The following is a 25,260-nucleotide window of genomic DNA, read 5'->3' as shown; positions in this document are numbered from 1 at the left end:
ACTACCTCGGTGTTCAAAGAAAATAGGATGCTCAGCGTGAACAGAAGGAAGAGCCTGCTGACAGGTAGACAGCATGGACCCTGATCCCGGCAGAGCTGGCTGCTGAGAGAGGTACGTGCCTTCCAAGGCAGGGATCCGAAAGCAATCACATTTGGGATGCAAACTCAGAGCAGGCTTTAATCTTCCAGCAGGGGGAATACAGAAATCTGGCTCCCTCCAAATGATTCATCCCCTCTTCCTACCACCACCACCACCTCCCTTCCCCTGCATCCTGCCCCATCCCTCCCAGCACAAAACACTTTGCTGCATCTCTCTATCTGGGTGCCTTGGCTGGGTGTCTTGGTGTGCCCAAATGGGGAGCAGAGGCCACAGCATGACTTGGGAGTGCAGCAGGACAGGGGGTGGCACCTCTGAGCTGGTGGGGTCTGGATGGATACGGGGTTGGCTTGTGCTGGATGCAGAGCAGGGATCCCAACTGGAATCCAACCATGGGGAGTCAGGCACTGCCCTGCTCAGCACACAGGTACCTGGGATGCTATGGGGGCTCACCCAAATGGGTGCCTTTCCTCTGGCTCCCAGGGAAAAGAAGGGAAGGGGCAGTGGGAGGCGGGGAGCAGGGATAGCACCCACTCAAAGAGGACCCTGAGCCAGCACTGCCATCGCTCACCTAAGGCCCCTGACCTGAAAGGCACTGGTGTGGGGAGAGGGGAGGCCTGGATGCAGGCTGCCTCTGATGCTCTGTTGCAGGGTTGTTTGCTGTCGTGGAGACCCTCTCGGCTGGGAGGGGACCTGAGCTGCTGCTGAAGGGACCCCACAGAGGAGGCAAAGGGTGGTGGAGGTGACTCCGGGTGGAAAACCCCCTTGTCTGGCAGCACAAGACCGTGCCTTTCCTCCCGTTGCCGTGTGGGAGGTGCTCAGGGCTCGCTGCCCCCGGGATTCCTGTGCAGTTCACACTCATGTGTAACAGCACAGAGCTGCTTCCTCAAGGGCAGATAAGGGGGGGGGGGGGGGGGGGGGGAGAGGAGCTGCTGGGATGTCCCAGGCAGGGCCAGCAGGGTCCGGGGAGCCTGGAGGAACCTCTGTGGTCCTGAGCAGAGCAGTTGATGCGTTCACTGGGGCTTTGGTCTGCCCCGTCCCGAGCTGGGTGCTGGGAGCAAGGCTGCTCTCAAGGGGTCCCATGTCCCATTCCCACCCCCCCGGTTCCTGTGGCTGTGCTGGGATGAGCCCTAACAAATGCTTTCTGGAGATGATGCCATCAGGTGGCGCTTGGGAATAGGCAGCGTGGCTGTGGAGCACTTGTTGCACATTGCAGCGGGGACCGGTGGCCCCCGGAGCTGCCGGCCACCCAAAGCCTCATCTCCAGCCCTACAACTGCGGGGAGGCAGCACAGAAAGGGAGCACAGACCCTCCGTGGGTGCTGGCAGGGATGTGCACAGCGTGGAGATGGGAGGATAAGCATGGAACGCTGCTTCTCTGAGCTCTGGCAAAGGTGTGATTGTAATTACAGGCTATTTCTTTGTCTGGCTTGTGAGCTCAGCCCTGCCACCTCCTTGGCAGGCTCTGCTTGTGCGAGAGGCTCTGTGCATGCAGTGACACAGGGCTCGGAAGGCAAAAGGATCTGTGCAGCCTGGGGAGCTGAGGAGGCAAAAAGCTGCTCAAACCAGAGAGCATCCACGGCCCCTCGAGCTCCACTAAACCAGATCCAGTGCAACTTCCACTTGGAGACACAACCTCAGCGGCACGATCCCAGCTCAGCAAGATAGCAGGATCTGGGTGTAGGAAACTTGAATGCCATTGCCAAGCTGCGCAGCACCTTTTGGTGCCCTCAGTGTGGTGCAAACCATGGCTCCGGCAGGGTCATTCCAGCCTCTGGCAGCATCCCATGGGAGCGGGCAGGCTGGAGGCAGTGTGTTGGTCGCAGGAGCAGCGCCGGTCCCGGCACACGGGAGCACGTCCCATGTTAATCAGTGTTTAATGAAAGGACACGCTGACATTTGGAGATCAGAAGCATCTCTCGCGTGTGGGCCGCCTCTCCCCGCTGCTCGCCTGCCTCTGAATCACTGCTGACATTTTGCCAGATTAGGATGCGACTCCCTCCTTCCTCATGAAAATACATCGGGAAGGAGCCACGGAGCCACGGCTGCTCCTCAGGGACAGGGTTTCTATGGGGAAGGACCCCCAGTGATATCCTGCAGAGACCCTGGCTGAGGCTCTGGTGTGCTCAGTGCCGGGGTAGGGAGTACTCACCATGGAGCCATGGGCTCTCCCGCAGCAGAACCATGCAGAGGGGCCGGCAGCAGCTCAGGTCCCACAGCAGTCCCAAGGGATGTGCCTGAGGGAATGAGAAGGGCTCGGTGCGGGTGCTCAGCTGGGGGCAGGGTGTCCTTGCCCTGCAGGGGCAGGTTGGGCCCTGGGCACCCAAGGGTGGGGATGGGAAGCTGGGATCGATGCCCTGCTGATGGCATCATCCCTCACAGCGGGAGCAGCTGGAGCCAGGCTGGGGGCAGGGCCTCCCCCACCCGGTGAGGGGGACTCCTCTTATGTTCTCCTTCCCTTTTCCCCTCACCCCTTCCCTTTTCTCTTTCCCTTTTCCCCTTCCCTTTCCCCTTTCCCCTTTCCCCTTGCATGCCCATCTTCCCTCACAACCGGATCCTCTCTTCCCTCACACCCCCCCCCCCCCCACTTGCACCCCCTTGTGCCCCTCTCGTGTAACCCCCGATCCTGACCCCGGGGGGTGTGGGGTGATCCCATCACCTCTCACCCAGCCAGAGCCGTGTCCCAGCCGGATCCCACATCCCATATCCCACCTGCGCCGAGGTGCCCCCCCCGCCCCACCACCTTCTGCTGCTCTTGAACCGGGGCCAGTGGTCGCATTTCTCTGCCAGCCCATGTAAAGCAAAGAGCATCGAGGGATGAGGAGGAGGAGGAGGAGCAGGGCTGGGGAACCCTCACCACTCGCTTCCCCTCCGCTGCTCATTTCAACCTCCTTTCAAGCAGAAATTACTCACATTAATCAAGAGTGAGAATGTGTTTGCAGCCCTGCAGATTTGGCAGCGCAGAATCAAATTCCATCAGGAGCAGCAGGAGGATGGAGCTGGTATCTCTGCTGTGCACGGCCTAATAGAGCCATTGCCAGAGGAAATTGGATCTGAGAGCTCCCCGAAATTAATCTACCCTTTACAGAGATGCCAGGAGATGTACATGACAAATGAGCATCTGCAACAGAAACATCCAGTGCATGGGAGCAGGGTGGAGCTGCCCCTTGGCCAGCATCTGCATGGGCAGAGGCACATGAGCAGGGTGGAGGAGAGACAGATCCAGGTTACGGGAGCTGCTGGGACAGGGGAGAGAGGCAAAGCGACCGATGCTGCAATAAACACATCTCATCTGCTCCTCCCAGCAGTGCCAGAGCTCAGATCCTACATCCCATGGGGCGGTGAGGAGCATCTTCAGCAGCATCCCAGCCTGTGTCAGCAATAGTCTGGCAGCAGGGCCAGGGCAGGGATTGTCCCTTGTGGCAGGCACTGGTGAGGCTGCACCTCAAATCCTGTGTTCAGTTCTGAGTCCCTCACTACAAGAGAGACCTTGAGGTGCTGCAGCGAGGCCAAAGAAGGGCACTGGAGCTGGAGCAGGGCCTGGAGCACAAGAGATGGGGAACGGCTGAGGGAGCTGGGGGTTCAGATGGAGAAGAGAAGGCTCAGGGGGCACCTGATGGCTCCCTCCAAGTGCCTGCAGGAGGATGGAGCCAGGAGGGGCTGGGCTCTGCTCCCAAGGAACAAGGGATGGGACAAGAGGAAACAGCCTCAAGCTGCACCAGGGCAGGTTTAGATGGAGCTGAGGAACAATTCCTGCCCCACAGGGTGCTCAGGCATTGGAACAGGCTGCCCAGGGCAGGGCTGCAGGCACCGTCCCTGCAAGTGTTCACACAGCGTGGAGACGAGGCCTCAGTGCCATGGGTTAGGGGTGGCCTTGGCAGTGCTGGGAATGGTTGGACTGGATCTCAAAGGGCTTTTCCAACCTGGCTGATTTTATGGTTCTGTATCAGAAGCCCAGCGAGGCAGAGCCAGGGCTGGCAGGAGCATGGGGCAGCCCCATGTGCATCCATGCTGCCTCTCTCCATGTTGTGCTATGGTGGAGGGAGCAGGCAGGGGCTGTAGCTCAGCCGGCAGAGCCGGGGCTCAGGTGCCACCTCTCGCCCTGTGCTGATGGAGCCGCTGCTGCTCCAAGGTGATTGCTGCTTTATTGGCTTATTTTTAGCCAGGCTCAGAGCAAGATGGATGGGGCTGTCTTGCAGAGCCTTGTGCTGGCAGCAGGAGCCCGGGCACGGCACAGCAGTGATTGCTTTGGAAGCTGCCGTGGAAACAGATGGGGTGAAGCTCCCTGGAGCTCCCTCCTGCCCTGGGACCAGTCCATAGGGTGGGCATGGACCCTACGAGGTGCCTGCTGCTGGGCAGTTACCTCCAATGGCAGCTCCCCAGCCCAGTTTGCTTGCAGCATCCCCCAGTGAAAACCCAAAGACCTGTGGTTGTGTCTGCCCTGAGGGTCTCCCATCATCCCAGGGGTCTGTCTTCCTGCTGGTGCTTCTCAGAAGCCATCCAGCAGCACCCCATGGTTGAATCTTGACCTTTATTTCCCAGCTGTATTAACTCCATGGCCCTGTACATGTGGATTGAGCAGGGCTGGGCAGAGACAAGGAGCATCAGGGTAAAGCAGTACTGGATACATTGGGCACAAGGCGCTGGGTACCAAACTGGACCAAACTGCACTGAAGAGCAGAGCAATGTCCATAGCACAGCCCTTCCCTTCCCTTTGCTCCAGAATATCCCTGTGGAGGGAAGCTCCTTGCTGTGTGCATGAGCTCAGGGTCTCTGTGCATGAGTCAGGTTTGCAGTGTAAGTGGGGTTGTGTGATTGCAATGGGGTAAATGAGGCTTGGTGGGGAGTTTTGCTCCCTGAATCAATGCACTTCTGTGGGGTGTTGTTGCAGTGCCTAGGACCGGTGCGTGGCACCCGGTGCCCTGCTGCTCCTGTGCCGGGAGCTGCAGCCAGCAATGCCGCAGGGAATATCGATTGGTTTTACAGTGTAACCTGACAGAGCCTATTCTGGGGATGTAATGAAGATGGATGATCCCATCCCCTCGCCCCGGTGCTTTGGGGAAGGGGAAAATCATTCGCAGCATCCTAGAAGGATGCTTCGTGGTCCATCGCGCCTGCTCTTGTACTTCATCTTATTTCCGCCTCTCTGGATGGCTTTTTCTTCTTTCCATCTTCATGGCTCTCTGCTTCCCTCATCCCAGCACCCTCTGTCTCACCCCACCACACGGATCTGGTGCTCAGGCTGGGAGGCAGCCGAGCCTGGTCCAGACCATGAGGGGTGCAGACTGCAGCACTGGGATGAATGGGGAGAGGACTTGTTGCAGGCTCAGTGGAAAGCTCTCCTCACATCCAGAGCCATGATCCAGCCTTACCACAGCTCATCTCTCCCTCCTCCTCTGCTGTTGTTCCCTCTCTCTTGTTCTTCACCCCCTGCCATCTACATCTGCAGCCCCGAGCATCCCGGCTGCCAGCCCTGCTTACTGCGAACACATCCCACCTCCAGCATGGGGAGACCTGTGCTGAGCCGCAAGGCTCATCCCAGGACCCCCTAAACATCAACCAAGTGCAGCTCTGTGATGAGCTCCTTTCACAGCCTGATCTGAGTCTTTTGGAAGCCACAAGCAGTGCTTTTCCCTCCACTGTCCAGCAGCTGAGGATCCATATTTACCATAAACCCAAGCTCCAGCATTCCCATGCAGGAGGCAGTTATGTACAGTCATAAAAATGATTTACAATTGGTCAGGGTTTTCAAAGAAGAAAAAGGAAGCTCATATATTACCAGGTTTTTATTTCTCTTCTGGTTGTTACCCTTTAGGATTCCTGTTTTCAGGCTTTTCCCAACAAACAGAGCTGGAAATGTCAAGGAGTTTTTAGAGAAGAGCTGAGAATCCTCCAGAATCACAGGGCTGCTGGAAGAAACAACCAATCCCAACTGTTGGATGCACGAGGTGGGATCTCCAGATGCTGCTGACACCATCTGTACAGTGCCCATCTCTACTACACCTTCAGATGATGACCTAAAGGGTCTCACTGCTGCCTTCCACCACATCCAAACCCTGATGCTCAGAAGGGATCCTGTGCTCTGACCAGATGCAGGTGTGATGCTCCGTAGCTCCAGCCCAGGAAGATACCCCACACTGGAGCAAAGATTTCCAGGGATAATGGGAACCTCTGCTTTAAACCTTTGAGCCTGTTAAAGCTGTTTTGGGGTGGAAACTGTGGCATTCCCATTGATGCTCCGTGCCTCCAGCCAAATCCTTATAAAACCAAGGGGAAAATCACCCTGCAGCAAACACATGGTGCTTTTCCCAGCCTCATGGATACTCACAGCAGAGCAACTGCTCTTTTTCTCAGCTAAGGAAACTAATTCCATGAGTAGTGGAGCTCCACTGTGAGCAGAGGGCTGGCTGCTGTGATAGGGAGGAGAGGAAACCACAGTGCCCTGTCATTTTGAAGGAAATACATCTAAAAATAGGGCACCACAGGTACCTGCCTGGCTGTTACTGGCTGCAAATACACTGTGAACACAACGATGGACCGTTGTGTGCTCTGCAGTGCTTCCACCACCGCTTCACCAGCCTGCTTTAGGGTGACTTTGGTGGGAAGGGCTTTGGAGGGACAATGGGGATGAGAAGCACATCGTCTCCTTCCATAGCCACGTTTTGCTCCTGCTCCCAGCTCGTGGCTTCAGTTTAGCATCTGGGCAAGTTGTGCACCAGGGGCAGAACGAACGTCGGTGCTTATGGCAGGCCAAGCTGACAGCTCCAGTGAGCTCGATGCCGCCAGCATCATTTCTCGCTGATCACAGAGGGAAGGAATGGAAGCAAATCTTTCATGACACATTTATTTTTGTCATCTATTTATTAGCTCAGAGCAAAAGTCCTGCTGCATTCTGGGGATTATGCAAATCAGGGACATCAAGGCAATTAAAAGAAAGCCCAAGTGAGCACAATGTCAGAGCCGAGCAGATGCTGAGAGACAGCACAGCCCTCCCTGCCCGCTCCTGCCCTGACGCAGCCCCCAACGTTGCATCCGGATGCTCCTGCTTCTCCTCCAGCTTGTGCAGTCAACCCCACCAAGCAGGTCATTAGGCCCATGGGCCCCACACCTCTCCCAGCTGCTGCTTTGCTGTGGGGCTGTGCCTGCTGCCCCTTCCCTGTTTGGGAGAAGGATGCATGGGATGTCCGCTGCAGTTTTTCCCTGTTTGGGAGAAGGGTGCGCAGGATGCCTGCTGCATCCTCATTCTCATCACAGGCGCTCGCTGTGCTCACCTGGACCGATGCAGCCAAATCAGTGCTTAGGCTAATCCCAGGCAGAATTTGGGTTGCTTGGATCGCTGAGGGGGTATCCACAGGGCAGAGATGAAGAGGGTCTTCGCCCCTTCTATGGGAGCCGCCAGGGAGAGCATCCCAAGAGAGCACGGGGTGAGGTAATGCCATGCTCATGTTGGGTCAGGCACTGCCGCGGGAGGAGGATCTGGCTCGCTCCACGGGTCTGAAGCTTGGCTAAATCCCCACTGAATCACCCGTTGTTCCACTGACAGCTCGGGATTTATGAGAGCTGAAGTGGATGGATGGCAATGAGCAAGTGAAAAAGCCAAGTCCCAGATCTGACTTGTCTTCCCCTCGGCAGCTCCGGAAGACTCAGGATGTGTGTTTTGGGATTTAATCCTGTCTGAACCCCTCTATTTTGAGACGGAGGTGGAGGGGGAGCTTCAGGCAGCTGGAGTGCATGTTGGTAGCTGCATCCAAGGACAGCTCCTGCCCCGGCAGCTCCTGGAAGTGGAAAAACGCCGTTTCCCAAAAGCCTGTGGAAGAGCACAGGGAGGCTGGCGCTCGGTGATTCGGAGACATGGAAAGATGCGGGGAACAGCCAGGGAAACACGCTCCTATCCTCACTCTGCTAATTACACTCATTAGGGAAGGAATGCTGCCTCCGATCGCGAGCCCTACCAGCTCCTTTTCATCCCGCTGCCTGCCGAAAGCACGCACCGGAGCGCTCGGGAGTTGGGTTCTCTCCTGGAAATGGGCATTTCTCCTCCCAGGTCAGGGGCTCTTTTGTGTCTGCCTGGCTGGGAGACGGGGCTGGAGACAAAGCAGAAAGGGAGAAAGCGGGAGAGAGGCGGGATGGGGCGAGCCGGCATCCCCGCGCCGGGGGGCAGCGGGTGCCTCGGCGGAGGGCTGAGCCGGGAACGGGAAGCGGAGCAGCGGGAGTGTAGCCGTGTGCGCTGCTCAATGGGGAGGTCGTTTATGCACTAACCTCAGCTCGGGGTTGTGGGGAGGCCTCTTCCCATCGCCCCTTCACCCGCCTCCTCCCGCCCTGCAGCCACACACAGCCTCACAGCCCCTCCGCAATTGGGGAGACACCTCCTGAGCATTGCTGGGCTTTTGTTCCTCCTCCTCCCGTGCTGCCCGAGCCGCTCCTTCCCCCCGCGCCGCTGCCTTAAGTTGCTCGCCGTGATCCCCAGCAGAGAATCGCCGTCCCGCTGACGTCCCGCGGTGGAGGCGGCGAGAGGAGAGACAGAGGAGAGCAGAAGGAGGAGGAAAGCGAAGTAAGGCAGCGTTTGTCTCCTTTCTTTGTCTCAAGTCTTGCCTGGAGTTGTGTGTGTGCATGGGGGGAGCGGGGCAGGCAGCAGGAGTGTGTGCACGCTCCGGGTGCGATGGGCATCTCATGAGCGCATGGGAACCACACGCAGCCACCCCGTGTGTTACCTGCGCTGCTCCCCGCCCCAGGCAGTGCCTACGGGCACCCCAAAGCAAGTCAGGTCCTTCATCTGCTCATTGTGTGTGCTGCGAGTGTGTTCTGTGTGTGGATGCGAGTATGTACATTAACAGCTGCTCACGCGGTGCTGTAGCTAATGTGTGGCATTTGCTTGCCTATATTCTTGTTAGATGAAGTTATGTTCTTGTGGGTATAAATGTAATTAGCTGGGAAAAAATGAATTCTCTTTGGTTTAGGTGAGAATAATCACCAACTGGTCAAAATCCATCACTATATGAATGTTTGTGGGGATGTGTGTATATATGTGTTTATATAGGTGTGTATATGTGTGTATATACGTGTGTATATATGTATATACACATATTCACGTGTAATCATGTTACTTATGCTGACACACAATTACATGCAACACATGTTAATGTACTCACCAGCTAAATTACACGTGAGCTCTTTAAGTGCTGGATTTCAGGATGAAGCGTGCCCTTGTATGAGTGGTCCTGTACATGAATACATGCTCATGTGCATATGCTAAGTTTTTGTCTTACTCAAGTATCACACACAAGAAGTGGGGGTGTTCTGTAGGACTGGGAGGGGGGTGTGTGCAAACACTTTTGCATTGATGGCAATGGATATAAAGCCCGTGCACCAGCCCCGATTGCGGAGAAGGAGGAACTCTGCCTGGTGCAGAGCGTGTTTTGCTTTGCGATGAGTGGGAACTGAAGGGCAAAGAACAGATTTGTTGGTGCCTGTGCCTTGCTGAGTACCACTGAATCCTGCAGGAGAACAGCACGAGGGGCTGGTGTGCTCGGGATTGCTGGAGCTGCATTTGAGCAGTCCTTCCTCCGGCTGCAAACTTGCAGCTCCGACACCAGTGCTGGTATTTGGCACACAGAGGGAGGCTCGCCGGGTGCTCTCCGATGAGGTAATCCCAAGGAAAGATAAGGGAAGTGCTGCATGTATTAACCTGAGCGGTGATGTCAGCGAGGGGAGAGGAAATTAATGACTTGGAGACAGGAATTGCCTTGGTTTTGGTGTCATTTGGTTGCTGCCGTTATCTCAGATGTGCTGGGGTGGTGAAACCAGAGGGACCTGAGGGCTGGCGGGGTCTGGAGACACCAAACAGTTCCTGTTGGCTTGTGCAGAGATTTGGGTGCTCTGTGTGCATACCCATGAGCCCGGGTGCACCCTTGGGTCTGCACTGTGATAGCCTATGGTTATTAGAGAATAAGGGACCAAAGGGATGTCCCCTCCTGGTTTGTGTCTGTGCATCCCCGGGGAGCAGTGGGATGCAGCAGCAGGGTCGGGTGGGACCAGGGCTGGGATGGCTCCAGGCAGAGAGAACAGGCTCAGGTATGGACTTGGGGCCACTGTGCTTATGGGTCTCCCCATGGGGTCTTCTCTCCTCCCTTGGGAAGGAGCAATGGGACCCTGGTGCCCTGCCCAGCATGGGGAGCGATGGAGGGAAGGTGTCCAAAGTGCAAGAGACACTTTCTCCACCAGAATCTCACCTCATGCTAATGGATATCACATTGTGTCCCTGATGACTTGTCAGCAGAATGTGAGAAATCACTGGCAGCAGCGAACAACAGGGCCAGGAGGAGACGAAACACAAATACCTCATGTCACAAATACCTCCTCTGACACAGAGGATGCACCCCCGATGCTCCCCAGACCTCCCCACTCAGCCCATACAAACCTGTTGGTCCCCTCTCCAGGGTTAACCTGTGCTGTCTCTTGTTCCAGCCCCACATCTCATCCCCTCAGTGCTGCTGTCCCTGCACCCTGCCTGTTGCACTGAGCTGCTGATGACAGCAGAGGACAAGGAGCTGGGTGAGCCCAAGCTGGGCTTTCAGGAGATGGTCCCTCTGGGGCTGCCAGCCCCACACAACCACACAGAGAGCCTGCAGAGCCCGAGGCAAGAGCCAGCATCACCTCTTGGTGCCTTGACTTGGTTCACCCGCCCCTGGGAGGGTTTGGTGGAAGCTTGCATGGGGCTTAACCAGAGCACAGCCTGGATGGGAATACCTGCCAGGAATGCTCTATTGTAGGTGCCGGTTGGTGAGTGCAGGGATCACAGCATGGGGGGCAGTGGTGTTTGTAAAGGAGGCTGCAGTTTCTCTTGTTTGTGCCAGTGCAAATCCAGTGAGGAAAAGGAGGCTCCATGGATATGGGTGCTTAAACCCTCTTCAAACCCAATGTGAGGCTCCGGTGCAAACTCCAGCTCCTGTCCCAGGAGGAAGCTGGGTCTGTGGCTTTAAAAGTGCTGTTTGAGCTTGTGCCTGGGATGGTGAAGCCATGTGCAAAGGGGATTTGGGGTCTGATTAAGTGGATTCAGCCCTGATCTGTGATGGTGGGAGATGGGTTGAGCTCTTTCCTTCCCAAGGCTGTGCCCAGGGTGATGTCCCTCAAGCCACTGGAGTCACCGGAGGCAGGTTTGAGCTCAGGGAAGTGTCTCCGCAGGGGAGTTGAATGTGCAGGGGTGATGCTCATCCTGTCCCTCTCCAGCTTTCCTGCACCCCTTTAGGCACTGGAGCTGCTCTCAGGTCTCCCCTTCAGGAGCCTTCTCTTGTCCAGGCTGCCCCAGCCCAGCTCTCCCAGCCTGGCTCCAGAGCAGAGCTGCTCCAGCCCTCGCAGCATCCCCATGGCCTCCTCTGGCCTCGCTCCATCAGCTCCAGTCGCTCCGGTGCTGCTGCCCCAGAGCTGGGTGCAGGGTTCCTCCTCTTCCCTCTCTCAAACAGAGCAGGTTTATGCTGTGTCCTGAAGGAGCGTGCACTGGCACCTGCAGAACCACGGCTGTTTTGGCCTCTGCCTTTGCTGTGGCTGCCAGAACACCCCATGCAGGGAGCCTGGGGTCTGTCTGCTCTCCGCTCCATGCGCTGCTGCAGTGTCTGTGCACAGGCTGTGACTGCTGCTGCAGGCAGGGCTCGGTGAGCACATCTCTGGCATGTCTTGGACAGGGTGTTGCAGGCAGTGTGGTCTCATCCTCAGGCGCAACAGGGAAGCAGATCCGTGGCTTTCCCCCAGGCTCAGCACTAAGGATGCACTGTGATCCCAGGTGTTGCTCAGCTCACCTGCCCTCCCTCCTATTGCCTCTAAGAGGGGGTTTATAGAGCATCCAGCAAAGATTTGGGTTATATCCATTCTGTTACAATACAAAAGCAGGTGATGAGAAAGCTGGTTAAAATCCATAAAGAACCCCAGTATCACCCTATCCATGGGACACACAAGTGACAGACAATGTGCACCTTCAGCTGTACAGAGCACTGCGACCAGAGCTGCTTTGGAGCCTTCTCTTCTCCATGTAAATGTTTCTATCAAGCCAAAAAGCCCACCCATAATGGCTTGGAGGAGAAGGTAATGCCTGCTGAAGGCTGGCAAATGACATTGTTACAATGACAAATACTCTCCAAATACCCAATTCATGATCCTGGGCGCCTTATAAATGTGATTAGTAGATCTAATCTTGCTGTGCTGGAGCCAGTTGTCAAGACAGCTTGAAAATGGATCATTGCCCAGCTCTGACTTCAACTGCTCCCCAAGTTCTAACAGTTACTGTCTAAAAGTGAAGCGAGAGTTGGGTCCTGCACTCCCTGCCCTGGGGCACGAGCCAGAGAGGGGATGGAGAGGGGAGACTGCAGATAATCCCCTAAAAGAAAGGCTAATAGGGATGCAACTACTATGGATTTATGTGGAAAACTATATCCTTTAGGTGTGCCCAGCTCGGTCAGTCTCTGTTCTTGAGTATCCGTCCATCTGTCCATCCATCTGTCCACCCATCCTTCCCACTTGTAAGGTACATGTTATTTCTCTCCACCTTGCAGTGGGGATGGAGGCAGCCCTGGAGAGGCTTTTCCCACTCCTGAGGCATGGGCAGGGAGCTGGGGAAGGAAGGGATGAACCCTGGGAAAGCTGAAGCAGAGCTAAGAGCCATTGGCTCTGGCGCTGTGATTTTGGGTGCTCTCACTTTGGGTACTGTCATGCAGGTACCCCTGGAGGCGATGCCCTCTCCTTCCTCTCCAGTGCCGGTGGGAGCAGGGCTCCTGCGAACTGGAGAATGAGGTTTCCAAAGGCCCTCAAGTGCCTTCAGGTACCTGGGGCGGCTGCACCAGGCTGTCAGAGCATCCCAGTGCCCCAGCACCGGTAAAACCAAGGTCTGCTCTTGGTGCCTTTACTTGGGATTCTCCTGGGGATCCCAGGGGGGACGCGGTTTCAGTGCTGTGATTCTGGGCATCCAGGCTGGGATAAAGGCTTGGGGGGGGTGGAAGAGTCCCCAAGGTCTCACCCCCCTTCCCCACCAAAGAGCCCCCCACCTTCCCCAAGCCGGGACGGAGCGCATGGGGGAGGCTTTGAGCGCTGATCCAAGATAGAGCGGATTTGGGCTCCCTGTCAAATGTTCTCATTGTCTGACCCTTGTCCAGATGCCAGCAAAACCCTTTGGGAATTTCCCCCTCCACCCAGCGCACCGGCTTTAATTACAGAAGAGGAATGCGAGTGCAGAGCCCTGCTCCTCCCAGCTCTATGCTCGGGTGCCCACACATAGACCAGGAGGTCTGGGGTCTGGGATGGTGAAGGATGGAGAGGGGAAGGAGAGGGGCCAGAGGGAAGGACAGCAGCGGAGATGGGCGCTGGGTGCAGGCAGGATGCTTCCCAAACCCAGGGTGACAAGAGGGGGCTTGTTTCCCCCCCGTCCCATGCTGGCAGCAGTACCCGAGCAGCAGGACATGAGTAATATCCATCCCACTGGGGGAGTTAGATCAAAGGCAGTGAAGTAGATACAAGAGGTTTCTGCTTCACAGACCAGAGAGGCTGCAGTTCAATAGCGCCTTTGTTACCAGCTCTCCGGAGCTGGGGATGGAGAAATACCTGACCCCCCGCTCCCTCCCTCCCTCCAGCCCCTCGGTGCTCAACTGGTTCAAGTATGCAACACACAGTGAGGCTCCGCAGAGCCATGGGGATGGCAGCAGGAGCCTGGGATCCACACACGGGACCTCCCGTAAGCATCAGGGGCTTGGAGGGGATGGGATGCGGGTGCCCCACATCCCTGAGCACCCTGCGCATCCCTGCGTGCTGGGGTTTGCTGGCAGGGCCAGGAGAGGATGGTGCAGGTGATGCCATCCCAAGGCCAGTGCCAGGTATCCTGGTGCCTTCCCATGGAGAGGATGCCACGCTGCCAAAGGTGAGCTCAGCCGTGCTCTGCACTGTCCTCGGGTCCCTGTGGTGTGGGGCTGGGGTTTTGGGATGGGGACGTGTCCCTGTGCTCTGATGTGGGCACTGGAGCTGCCCTGTGCCGGGTGCAGCCTCCTTGGGAAGGTCTTGGGTGCCAAAGCAGAGCCACAAAGCAGAGAGGGCCATACCCAAGGAGTTATTAAGTTCAGATCTACCCCTCGATGCGCAACGAAATTGGGGCTGTATCCTTAGTGTACCCCTGGGGACCAAGGGGTTGGTTGGTGCCGGAGCTGGGGGGCAGACCCATAGGTGGGGGTCCTGCATGCACGCAGGACCCCAGGATATTTGCTGGAGGACCTCCCCCGAGTACCTAAGAACACAACACCAAGGCCAGATGATGCTCATGCCATGGGGCTGCACATGGATGCATCCTCCTGCAGCTGCTGCACGGTGCAGGGGCAGGGCTGGGAGCGTGGCTGTGTCAGAAACTGGCTTTTTTTCCCCTTCCCATTCCCGTATGGGAGTTAAAAGAGGCAGAACCTTGGGAAACGGCAGCTCAGAGCTACCCGTGTGCTTCAGAAGTTCAGTTTGTCGGTCAAAGTCACGTTTGCTGCTATTATGAACCGCAGTGGACAAATTCCTTCCTCCTTTCGAGCCCAGCGACTGTATAGCTTTAGAGACATTGAATTTCCCAAGGATTCTTGCTAGGGCAACAAGAAAGGGAGTTTCCTACCCTCAATAGCGGAGCTGACCTCATGGGCTCCTGGCAATCAGCAGTCACTGCTGCTCAATGAGTGAGTCCTGGCAGGGAAAAGGAGAAGGCAGAGGCTGGTGCTTCCCCAGGGATAACCAGGGCAGTTCTGGTGCCACCGGGTGCAGGGAGGTGGAGAGGCTGCTGCTAAGGGTAAGGGTAAGGTCTGTGTCCAGCTCCTGGGGGAGCTGCTGGAGATGTTCTCCCCATGGACATCGCCCTGTCCTGGGATGCCTCTTCTGGGGCTATGGGGATGGGAGCTCCCCATGGAACACGTCACCTTGTGCACATCTGTGCTGCTCCACTGGCAGCCAGGGTGACTCTGGTTTGTGGCTCAGGGTTTAGCGGGTTTATTGGGATACTTAAAAGCAGCATAGAAAGGTGTGATGGGGAATACATGGGCAGGGGTAAGGTGTAGCTGTGGCCAGGACACTGTAGAGTGAAGCTAAACCATTTCCTTGCCTGCTCCTTGGCCATGCTGCCATTGACCCAGGCTACGGCACGTTGTCTTTTAAGCAGGGAGGGAGGACAACATAGACGGAAGGGCTGCTTTCCCTCCCGCCTCCTTTACCCCTTTCTTCCTTTTCTTTCCCCAAAGACCGCTGGCTTATCCTGGGTAAGCCCTCTGCTGTGGTCTATGGCTTTTTATTCCTATGTGATTGCTTTGCCTAACTCATGTAGGGCGAAAAGCCATGGGCTACACAGAGGAGGGACTGCACCTTCCAGGCACCTCCGCACCCACCCGGACTCCTGATCCCTTTTTAATCACTCATATGTATTTGGTAACAAATAACAAGTGAAAGGGGGCATTGAAGCCTTGCAGAGCACAGGGACAGACAAAGGGGGACGGGGATGGGGGGGCTCGGCCTTTCAGGCGCCGTCGTCCCCATTCAGAGCTGCTTTTCTTTGGCAACGAGGGCTTTTCTCACACGGTTCAAAGCGTCCCCACCTGCAGCCCCATGGAACAAAAGCATCAGGCAGAGACCAAGGGCATGGACAAGGGCTGAGGCCGCTGCCTCACCCGGCACCGAAACACCTGCAGGTGATGGCAGGAGCCCTTCCTGCTGTTGTTGGGTGTCCTGGGGGGCTGAGAACAGCCCAGCACCTCCAGTCCCATCTCCCCACCAATCGTGACCCTTCCAGGGGTGCTGCAGACGGGGCAGGATCCAACCCTGCTGTGACCATGAAGCCGCAGCTGGCCCATGGACCAAGGATGTGTGGCCGGGAGCATTGGGAAGGACAGGTTTAATTAGAGAGCAGGACTTGAACAGTGTGTGCTTGCTAAACACAGATCAATGTCTGTGAGCACAGCAGCCTGGAGAGCAGGGCGGATGGGGTGGGAAGAGACCCCACCACCGCAGACCCCATCACTGCAGACCCCATCACTGCAGACCCCATTACTACAGATTCCCATCACTGCAGACCCCATCACTGCAGACCCCATTACTACAGATTCCCATCACTGCAGACCCCATCACCGCAGACCCCATCACCGCAGACCCCATCACCACAGTCCCTGCTGCCTCTGTCAGCACCCAAGCAGTGGTGGGGCTTCCAAACCACCTTTGCCAAGCAGGAACGAGGGATTTCTCTTTCCTCTTTCCCTGTGCTCTCCCCTCCTGCACTTTGGGTCACCCGGTGTCAGGCTTCCATGCTTATTTCACCAGCCTGGAATGCACCTTTAAAAAGAGCAGTGATTGAAAAGAGCCTGGAGCTGAGGCTCAGCTGCGATCCCATGACTCAGGGAGGTGTGGAAGGAAGAGAATCACGAAATCCCCCGAGTTCCAACAATGGAAGCAGGAGAGCTGGCAAGGCTGGGGCCCAGAGAGCAGCAAAACCAAGCAGCATCCCTCAAAGCGAAAGGGATGGAGCCAACCTCCACAGCCTGCTTTAATTATTTCTTAATGAGGATTTACTCATTCAGAAAATTCACCCCTGACAATGGCTGCCCAGAGCCATTGATGCTGGTGGACACGCATGGCTTGGTCCTGCTGCTCCCATCGCAGGATGGGGATCCTGGTGTGAGGGTGCCATTAACCCCCAAGACATAGGGAACAAGGCAAATTAACCAGAAATGCCTGGTTTTGCCATTCATTTTGCAACCCAAAACGTTTCACAGGGGAAGCAATGAGCAAACCCCCCTCTGGATGCTCCTGGTGGGCCAGTGGGTGCAATAAAACCCCAGGCCAGCCTCAAGCCCCCCAGCAAGGCTCCTGCAAACACTGGGGGAAGAGCTATTGGGCACCCTGGTGCAGGGGTTCAGAACCCATCTCTGGTGGTGGCTGCCCACGGTGAAGAGAGCATGGAGGGATGCAAACACCCGTGAGTGTTTCGGTGGCTGCTGGGCAGATACCAGCTGATGAGAGCAGGGCGATGGGCAGCCTGTCTGCACTGTGCTGGCTGTGAGATGCTCCACCCCTGAGGCTTGCTCTCACTGCCTTGTACACCATTGATTCTTCTTGTAGCAATGCAGGCATTAAGCAGGGAAGAGATGGAGGGACCATGGCTGGGTTTCCATGGGGTTGTGATTGGGAGCAGCCAGGATGGGATGAACTGAATGGGGTTGGATGGGGTGGTTGTGCTCAGGAGCCAGGGGACCCAATCTCTTTCTCGCCATTCCCTGCTGAGCTCCAGCTCCCTCAGCAATGCACGAGGGTTTGATTTGTGGTGTTCAGTGTCCAACCCCAGCGTGGGCTGGAAGCCGTGCATGGGACAAGTGTTCTGATGGGAGCCGTGCGGAAGGCATTGGCAGGGACCGCTGGAAAAGGCCCATGGCCAAGAGGAGGTGTTGCCAGCACCAGGTGAGCTCTCGGCTTGTCTGGCATCCACCTCCCAGCAGCAGCTCCAGCACCTTTCAATTAGCACAGGCTCTACCTGTGGCTGTGATTACTGCTCAAAGCAGAGCCCCTTGGCTGCAGTGCTTACACAGCATTCACAGCATTAACTAAAGCAGGAGATGAGCATTCCCAAAGCATCTTCGAGAACTTGGGCACACACCTATTATTGAAAAGGCAGTGACTGAAATCCCATCCCAGCTCCAGAGGAGTGAGCTTGAGGAAGAGCCACTGCAAAGGTGGCTCCTGGCCAGCTGCATCCAAAGGCACCCGCAAAGGAAGTTGCTGGAGCAGATGGACCCCTCCAGCAGTCCCTGGTCCTTCCTGAAATCCCAGGAGCAAATGTGCAGAGCGGGACAAGATGCTAATTACAGATAATAACTGCTCTGTATGAGTGAGGCATCCACCGTATTCCAGAGCTGCCGGTGGATGAGGCACAGGCTTGTCCTCTGCTGCCTTGCAGGAATGGGAAATCACAGCCACATGTCCCGACACAGAGCCCCCATCCTGTATCCGCATCCCGAGCATCCCTCGTGGCAACAGCAATGTGAGAACCAAGAGGCTTGTGCACAGCTCCCACATAGCTCTGGGGCGAGCAGGGCTCTCATCCCACTGGGATCACTGCCTGCTGGCTAACCTGTGTGGGAATCAGGATGGGATTTGCCTCTGTGTGCTGGAAGAGGAGCAGGAGCAGCGCTGGGTCACCCAGCCCCATGGATGCTGGTCCCAGGAGATGAGTGCCAATTATTAATAGTTTAATTACAGCCAGATGATAATGAACTGAAAAGCTGGGGCCTTAATCAAAGCTGTGACAGCCCCCAGCCCTAATGGGACACGGTGGGACCCCCAGCACCTCACCAGCAGCACTGGGATCCCCTATAGAGGGAATGATGCTCAGTGGGAGCCTGGGGAGATCTGAACGCGCAGGATGCCCAGAGGGCTCTAGAAATCACAGTGCACCCCACACCCACAGCAGGCAGAGCCATCCACGTGTGGGGCTGCGCTTTGCATGAGCAGGCTTTGATCCATGACATTATCCCTGGGTATTCACCCCCCGCTTTGCACCAGAGGGTTCAGTTCCTCGAGCGCTGATCCCACACGGAACGCGGACAAGTCACCGCCGGGACAAAAAGGAGACAAACGTGGGACGGGATGGGAATGATTTATCCAGCTGTGCTCTGGGCAGGGAATGCCGAGTGTGCCATGGAGCACCTTCCTCCTCCCTCCTGCTTGCGAATGGGTTCTTAAGTAAGCGGGGAGGCCACCGGTGCTGAGTCAGCCCAGGGCTAATGAACACCCCGGCTGCCCATTGCAAATTTATTGCACCTATTAATTACAACCATTAGGTGCAGCCAGTGAAATCTCTCTAATGAGGACCCTGGCGACTCTGCCTTCCTCCGGCAAATGAACCGGGGGGGAAGAACCAATGGGCTCAGCAGACTTTACAGGAGCCGGGTTTTAATTAGCGCTGCTGCTCTGCAAACACGCCAGGCAGCATCTTCGCCCTTCATTATCTCCCCTTAAAGGGATGCTGCTGCTTTGCAGGTTAGTTTTAGCCCGGCCTCGGCGTTGTTGGGTTTCTAATGCAGCGCTGCTCATTACAGAAAGTGCTTTGAAGGCGGTTTTCTCGTCGGGCTGGTTGTAAGCAGCGAGATGGCCAAGGTTTGTGGGAGGAAAAAGGGGGGAAATAAAGGAAATAATGACTGTGAAAGCTTGGCTGAGCACCAGTGAAACTGGCATTAAACTGAAATACAGCTACAGGGCTACATCCACCTCCTGCAGAACGGCTTGAACCTGCCCAAGGGGAGACTGAGCTGAGCTCTCAGGCAGAAGCTCTGCCCTGGGAGGGTGCTGAGGCGCTGGCACAGGGTGCCCAGAGAAGCTGTGGCTGCCCCATCCCTGGCAGTGCTCAAGGCCAGGTTGGACACAGGGGCTTGGAGCAGCTGCTCTAGTGGAAGGGGTCCCTGCCTGTGGCAGGGGTTGGAGCTGGAGGAGCTTTAAGGTCCCTGCATCCAAAGCCAGGCTGTGATTTGATGCTATATTATGGGAAGAAAGTCCCACGAGCTCTGGGCTTCTCCAAGGGTGTCTCCTAAGTGGATCTTAGAGAACCAGGCTGGTGATCCCCAGACCCTCCTGAGCATCCTGGCTGCAGAGGCGGACGATGCTGACTCGCTATCACGACAGGCAATTGAGATGAATTTCTGGGTACGTTTCTACATTTCACTATGAATTATTTCATCCTATTTGGTTACCTGCAAAACCATGGGAGCGATTTCCATTGCAAATGAGCTCATTTCCCAGGAAAACAAACCCCAGTGTGGCAAAAGGCAGCTTTGAAATGTGGGGTTTAAAATGCAAAACTTCATGTGGGTTTTCTTCCAACCAACTAGCTAAAAGTGGATTCAATGCCCTTGCTCAGCAATGGAAACACTGGGGCAGGGGAAGAAAAGCAGCTGAGCACCCCTTCCCCACTGACATCCACTGCCTGTATCCCTGCCCACATCCCTGCCTGCATCCCTGCCTGCACCTCTGCCTACATCCTTGCCTGTACCACCGCCAGCATCTCTGCCTGCACCTCCCTGCTGACACTGCCCTGTCTCAGCCTCCTGCCTGCCCAGGGAAGTGGGTAATTGCTGGCTCAAGGAATAGACTGTGTCCAGCTGGTTCAGAAAGACATCTCTTCGGGCTGAGGGAGCAGTGCCATTGCTAAAGCGAGCGTGCTCATTCCAGACAGCTCCCACTTCATCACTGTGACAGTGACAAACACGGCCCGGGGTGATGCACTTGGCTAAAGGGAATTCTCCAGCTTCACATTCTCAGTGCTCCTCGTGTTTGCAGCAGTTTCAGCCGAACCGATCTCCCTGCATAGAAAGGGCAGCACCAGAGCATGGAGCAGGCCCAGCCCTTGCAAATCAGCGCTGCCCAAGCCAGTTCATTGCTATTTTGAATCAGTCCTTGCTCCTCCTGGCCCCTTTTCCTACCTTTTCAAGAAGAACGGGAGCGCTGGGCTCAGCTGGGCTGCTTCTGCTCTCCGGGGCCCATTCATCATTGTCTGCTGCCTGAATGGGAGGCAGAGGCTCAGCCTGAAAAGCCTCCGTGCTACAGGCTCCTCTAAACACATCAATAGCTCCTAATGGAAGCCGGGGTCCCAGCCCCACCGCCCAGGCTCTCATGGGGGGCTTTGTGCAAGGGGGGTGGCTGGGATGGCCATAGGGGTTCAGGGGGTGGCAGTGGGGACGGGTCCCCATGGGCACCTGGGGTGTCTGCTGCAGACGTGTTTGCCTGGTTAATATGAAGGGTGTCAAAGACTGGGTGAGAGACCTGCACAGGCAAGGGAAGCGTTTGCCCAGCCTGGTTTTGGCAGTGCTGGATCAGACCTGGTTGTGCCAGACCAGGGTGCATCACACTGCAACCGTGGGGTCATGACGTGGGCTGTGCCCTGGGGCACCAGCGCACACAAAGGCAGTGAACCCTGCTCTTGGCTCTGCCTCTTTGTGCCATAACCGCTGGTGCCAGGGGCTCCCAGGGGCTTCCCTCCAGCCCTCAAACACGCACATGGCCTGCAAGCTGTCCCCATGTCTGTCTCGCTTGTTCACTGCTGAGGGGAGCGGATTTGACCTCCTCGTGTTCCAGTGGGTGGGGGGCTGGATAATGGGATGTGTGCCCCTGCAGGGTGATGCTCTGGTGATGGGGGGGTCTGGTCCACACCTTCCATCTTCTCTGTGCATGGAATCACAGAACCAACCAGGCTGGAAAAGACCCTGAAGATCAAGTCAAACCATGACCATCACCCAGGAGCTGCCCTGACTCCTCTCCCTGTCCCCATCCAGGTCTCTCGGGGGTGCTCCCAACCCTCTCATCCTGCCCAGGTGATGCCCCAGTTCACCTTTGCTTGCTTCTGTGGGCTCCATGGCTTCTGCAAGATGAAGAGGAAGAAAGAAGAGTCCAGCGCAGAGCAGGAGACAGCAGTGTGAGGAGCAGGCTCCTGTGTGCATCCCAACAAGCGGTGCCTTGGGACCCATCCCCTTCCCCTTGGTACGCTGGGGGGGGACATTTTCTGCCTCCTTTCTTCTCCCCTCTCCAAGGACCAGTTCCCCTCCAAGCATCACCCTCTGCCTGCACTGCATGGAGGTCTCACAGGGGCTGGGGCTCAGGGATGGTGCTGGGCAGGGGAAGGGGAGCCTGGGGCTGAGCAATGGTTCTGTGGGTGTTGATCTGCTCCAACACATTTATTCTGTGGCTTCTCTCATCTTTCCCCTCCCTCTTCCCAGATTCTTCTGTGGCCAAAAGCATGGGAACGACCTTGCCGAGAGGCAGAAGCGGATGCTGTGGACACTACCCTTGTGCTGCACCCTGGGCCCCTGAGCAGGCACTGATGGAGGGACCCTGCATCCCAGCGGGGTAGAGACTCCCTCCTGAGCAACCGAGCCTGCCCTTGCTCCAGCAAGTCCCAGCACAAACATGGAGCGGTTTCCAAAGCCGGGGCCAGATCCTGTCCTTCCTGCGGTTCTGTGGCTGCAGAGCCTGGCCCTGGCTGGTGAGGAGTGGCTGAACATCAGAACCAAGCTGGTTTGGGGTTGGTTTGTGCTTTAAAGCAAGTGCCTGGGGCTCCAGGAAGCCGCTGTCCGTGTTCTGCCCTGCTCAGGTTTTCCTTGTGTCCCAGATATTCCTGTCATGTAAACCTGAGACAGGCACCACTCACCCACACCTGTTCCATGTGCATGGAACACATCCCGCGTGCACATTCAAGCACTGGAGCTGCAGTTATTTTCCCACCTCCCAGATGGATGTAGCTCTCCAAGCAGCAATATGTTTTCCACCATGGCTCCGAGCAAAATGCTTTGCTCCTGGGTTGACCTCTATTGTGTTCATAAACGGTTTGCGGTGCTTTTTGATTCCCCCATCATAATGACTTGACCTCTGGATTGACGGCTGAGGCTCCTTTCATCTCCACATTGTTTCCCATCAGCCTCCAGCCTTCTCTGTAGCAAACCTGCCTGGAGCCAAGCCCCATTCCGCTCATTTCCATGGATCCGCAGTGGGCAAATGGGGGTTTTCCTCTCTTTCCAGTGGCAGCATTTGAACAGGGCAGCGTCTGCTCCCGAAGGCTGGGATGTGACAGCTCTTGTCACAGTGCAAATACTCTGTCTTCTCTCTCCCCACACCCCTGCCTGGCTTTAAGGTCCCTTCAACCCAAAAGCCAGTCTGTGCTTCTGTGATCCTATGGAATAACCCAGGCTATCCTGATGCAGGCACTGCAGCAGGATGGGCAGCTTCTGCCAAACACCCTGCAAGCGTCAGCTCGGGTTTGAGTGCTGTGTCTGCACAGGCAGGGCTATTTCTGCATCCCAGGTGGTACCCGAGAGAAGAGAACAAGACAAAGCCTCCTTCCTCCCGCCCACGGGCAGGATGCTCTTCCAGCTGCTCCATGTTCCGTGCTGACCCGCTGCATGGAGCAGTATCTCAAGCAGCCTCATAACGCCTTCAGTCCATGGCTGGGCTCAGTCCTCCCTGTGCATCTGCTTTCCCATAGCTCAGAACACAGCCGCTGCCCCAGAACACCAGGTTTGTCAGGCTGTTGGTACTCAGAGGACAAAGAACAGGCAGCATCAGGCAGCTCCAGGTGGGCACGGGCAAGCTCAATGGTGTTTAGGAAAGATGCTGACCCGGTTCTGTTCCTGGTTTTGCACATGAGCACAGCCTGCGGGACCCAGGGTTTGCAGCCACGGGGCTGTCCTTGATGAGGACCTTGGATTTATCTTTAGGCCAAAGAGGAAGGTGGTGAAACACAAACTGGAGTGCTCAAATGTAGGTTTAGCTTTGCCCTGTAACGCGTGGTGACCAACAGGGAACACACGAGCCTAGGGGTGAATAAATCACTGCTTTGAAGTTATCGCAAGTGTAAAGATCCAGGTCAAGTTGGAGTCTGTTTTATGGCAGGGAGACTGAGACGTCTGCAGAGGCATCAGCTCTACAGGAACGAGCCTGGACTGGACCCCAGGGCTCAGATTGCTCCTGAGTGTGGCTCAGCCCCATCCCTATGCAAAAGCGCATCAACCACAAGCACAAGCAGGCGAGGACAGGCTGTGGGAGCCCTGCTTCAGCTCAAAGTGTTTGCTCTGGGGCTTTGCTCCATTCACTAAATCTGCCTAATTCCCCCCCATAATAAACCCCCATTGAGCCCTGCTGAAGCGTGCAGCACCAAGCAGAGGGGAAGCACAGAACCATCCCTGCAGCATCTCCCTTGTGCTGCCGAGCAAGGAGCAAAGCATTAAACCTCTTTTTATTGTCCTTTTCCTTTCATCCCTCTGTCTGGATTTCATCACGGAGGGACCTACCCAGACGTGTTCCTCAGGAGTCTCCCAGCCCCAGTAGCCATAGAAACCGGCTATTTTTAGCCCGTTTTCATGATGCCAGTAAATGACTTTCCTCTACTTTGGGCAGAGAGAAGACCCCGTCAGGCTCCTGTGGTAAATGAGCATCTCCAGCAAGGCGGCGTCCTCTCCCATGCACAGACACTGAATGTGGCAGCTGTAAATAAGCACCTCTATCTACACACAGGACATTGCTTCCTCCAGTATTTCCCATGCCAGAGCAGGTATCCATAAGGACTTTTAGAGCATGGATTTTACAGGCGTTCGGAGATCAGGGTTTTTTAGGTACACAACGAGCTTCCTCCTTTCCTTCTTCAGGAGAGCCCCTAATCCAATTACCCATGGTTGGCAATGGGATCAATGAGGGTAACAGCAATACTAGGGGCAAAACTCAGCGCACAGCAATGCCTTCTCTCTGGGATAGCTGCAAAACTCGCAGCCAAAGGTGGAAAAGCTCATTTGTCTGGGGGATTATTCAGTACACACTAATGAGCAACCCGGGTAATGCAGCAGGATGGGAGCTGGGGCAGAGCAGCATTGCCCTGGAGGGCTCTTGCAAACCACTGTCTCCAGGGATGTTGCCCTTCCCAAAGCCCATGGGGACATTTCTGCTGCCCTCCTCAGGGTATCAATGCTGGGGATGCAGGAGCATCCCTGTATCCTCTGGGACCAGCAATCCAGCAGAGGTGATGGAGACTGTGTCCTTTTGATGCCTGCCGGGTACCCTGGAGTTGTAAACACCCTAATCCGACGGCTTCTGCTGGCACGGGTCTCGTTTACAAGGTTGTCCTATAAATTATAGATGCAAATCACAGCTGCGGTTTGCACCCAGAGACTCGCCTATTGATCTGTCTCCTGCTGGTTACTGTTGGGACCACTGCAGCCCTGCGCATAGAAGCAGCGGGCTGTAGAGGGTACTTGTGCATCTGCACTTGGACCAGGAACGTTCCCTGTCCGAGCACGCAGGGAAGCAGCTATGGAGCTGTTGCAATAAACCGGCGCGATGATACCCCTCAGAGACATGAGTCTGGTTTCCTATGTGATGCTGGTGGTCCTGAGCCGGGTGGGAGCCGGAGGGAGGGAGGGGGGGTTGGGGATGCTGCGGTAGGAGATGGACAGGTCCCATCCCTTCCCACCGAGCCCTGCTGTAGGGTCACCCCTTTACACGTGCACGGAGCGGAGCGCCGAGCAGCAGCTGCAGCACAGCCCAGCGATGGGTACGGAAGCGGTGCCAGGTCCCGAGCCCCGAGATGTCCGCGGGTACAAACTAAGGTGACACCCACAACAGCAGCCGAAACTGTGGCTGCAGGAGGAGGCAT

At 56.2% G+C, this 25,260-nt stretch overlaps 1 long non-coding RNA gene across 1 annotated transcript; it reads left to right on the top strand.

Moving 5' to 3' along the window:
* The first annotated feature begins 8,039 nt into the window (after positions 1-8,039).
* On the top strand, positions 8,040-24,959 carry LOC115945531 (uncharacterized). Its single transcript, XR_004079844.2, has 4 exons — positions 8,040-8,139; positions 8,421-8,646; positions 21,398-21,602; positions 21,839-24,959. It is a non-coding gene; the product is annotated as an uncharacterized lncRNA (long non-coding RNA).
* Positions 24,960-25,260: the final 301 nt, after the last annotated feature.

This window comes from Melopsittacus undulatus, chromosome 16 (assembly GCF_012275295.1).
Source record: "Melopsittacus undulatus isolate bMelUnd1 chromosome 16, bMelUnd1.mat.Z, whole genome shotgun sequence".
Lineage (NCBI taxonomy): Eukaryota > Metazoa > Chordata > Aves > Psittaciformes > Psittaculidae > Melopsittacus > Melopsittacus undulatus.
This window is presented reverse-complemented; position numbering and strand designations above follow the sequence as displayed.